We start from the raw sequence: 2,506 nt of genomic DNA on the forward strand, positions 1-2,506 counted from the left end.
ACAGCACTGAGGGCCACTCTCAGAATTAAGTTGCATATACCATTAATCAAGTTTAATTACAAAGGACCATTATATGTGAGAGCGCGGCACCTAGCACAACTGACCACAATGCAACCCAAGGTATATATATATAAAGGATAAGGTGGCTAGGAAGTCCTTATAGGCATACAGAATTAAAATGCAGTATGAAATTGTATTTTAAAAGTGATAGGATATTCATGTTATACTTGCCTTCCTCAAAGTTCTCCTACTGCTGCTCAAACTGTTCTGCAGAGAGGGGCTCCTGCTACTCGTCCAAAGGCTCAGCGTCTACTCACGATCGCAACGCCAAAACATGGTCCAATACATACACATACATACAAACAAAGACAAAACATAAGAAACAGTACAACATTACATAAAAACAGCACACAAAACTATGATAGAACTATTCTACGCGTTACAACGATCGCGTGAGCGTGAAAACCGCCTAAAACGGAGCTAAGACGCGAAATCTAGGGTTAAAACAAGGTCCAGGGGCTTTTCTGTAAGAAAACAGGAAAACCAGGGGTTTCTGGGCAAAAACCAGGGACCTAAACATAATTAAAGGCTAGATCTGGGGTCTAACTTGCTAAAACTCAAGGCTAGGATGGCGGGCACTAATTCCAGGAAGCTCAGGGGCCCAAAAGATAAAAACAGGATTTATCCGCAAATAGTTTTGAACTAAGGGTGGACTGCGGGTTGTTTTCTCAAAAGGACAGGGACTCTTTAGCAAAAGGTTTGGGCTGAAGCGGTACGTTCTGTTTAGGAGCGTTGGATCGCGATCGGGTGGCTAAGATCCACGGCTCGGCCCACAGGCGTTCGGAACGGCGGGGTGCTCACCGGAGCTCGGACCCCGCGGCGGCGCCCCACCGGCGTGTGGCGTTCCCGCCTCAGGATTGACCTGGGGTGCACGACAACTAGCACAAAAGGAAGAGGGGACCGAGCTGTTGCTCACCTAAGTCCGGATGGACCAGCTAAGCGGCGCAGGACGGCCAGAGACAACGACGAGCGGCAGCGCACGGACGGCGTCGGGGAAGAGGCTCGTAGAAGGGCGGCTCACGGCTTCCGGCTCCACGGTCCTGCTCGGGGAGGTCTTGCGAAGCTGGCGGAGGGGTCAGTATGGCCTGAGATGCACCGGTGGCCGGCAATTTCTTGGAGGCGGCTCACCGGCTGCGATGGCTCGGGGCCCAAATCCGGCGAGCACAAGGGCGGAGGACGCGAGCACGGGCTCGGGGGTCGACCCTGGTACTTGGGCGGAGCTCCTGCGGGGGTCTCAGGTGGCGGGGCTGCAGTGGATCGACCGGCCCACGGCGGAGCCGAAGCTCGATGCAGCGGAGCGGATCGTGGCGGCAGCTCGAGGGTTCGCGGGTGGGCGCTTCGGTGGTTTAGGTCCCAGTGGCATGCGCGGAGCTAATTAAGGGCCGAGCGGAAGCTGGCGTGCGTGCCCGGGCTGGCGCGGGAAGCACGGTGACGACCTCGGCGTGTGGAGAAAACGGATCGTGCACAACTGCCCCGCGCGATACTAGCTCAGGCGGCGAAGCTTCTGGAACGAAGGGGGAGGCTCGGTCGCGGCCCGGGGTGCGGGCTCGGGTGCGGCGCAAGGCCTCGGGGGGGTGCAGCAGAGCGGGGCCACGGGCAGCGGCCGAGCGGCCGGGCCAGCGGGGAAGAAAAACAGAGGAGGGGTCGGGCACTGGAAGAAGAAGGAAAGGGGGAAGGAGGCGCTGACGCGCGGGACCGGCCTAGCAGAGGGAGAAAGGGAGAGAGGAGAGAGCGCCCGGGCTGGACTGCGCTGAGGGCCGAGGAAGCTGAGGGAGCTGGGCCTCGGTGCGGCCCATGCGGGGAAAGGAGGGAAAGGAGAGGGAGAGCTGGGCCGAGCGTGGATGGGCCGCGTGGAGAGGAGAGGGGAGAAGGGCTGCTGGGCTCTTTCCTTTTCTTCTTCTTTTCTTTCCTTTTCCACACTCAAACTATTCAAACAATTCCATTTGAATTCAAATAAATTTGAATTCAAACCCTATACACTCAACACAAATAAAACAATGCTCCAGCATGAATGCACAAACAAGTTGATCATATAATAACTTTGATTTTCTTGTGTTATAAAATTACTTTAAACGCAAGATAAATTAGAGAAAGCCCTGGAAATTTTATTTCAGCCTAAATAAATTCATTAAAATTTGGGAAAATTACATTAGGGTGTTACATAGCCTGTGATATTACGTGTCCTAACATGCCAACTAAAATCCATTTCTAGATCTTGTGCTGCATAGTTCTTCCTATTGATTTCGGCTTGAAATCCAACATAGTACATGGGTTCTTTGTTGCGAGTGGCATCGATAAATGTCTCGTACACATGAACGCTAATATGACTACAATCATGGGGGGTACAAGAAATGGTGAACTCGATTTCTTTTGCACATGCCATCCGGTCATCTACATCTGCCTTAATTATTTCTTGTGTTGCAGAGTTGTGAAACTAAAGCATGGG

The sequence above is a fragment of the Panicum hallii genome, chromosome 9, assembly GCF_002211085.1.
Source record: "Panicum hallii strain FIL2 chromosome 9, PHallii_v3.1, whole genome shotgun sequence".
NCBI lineage: Eukaryota > Viridiplantae > Streptophyta > Magnoliopsida > Poales > Poaceae > Panicum > Panicum hallii.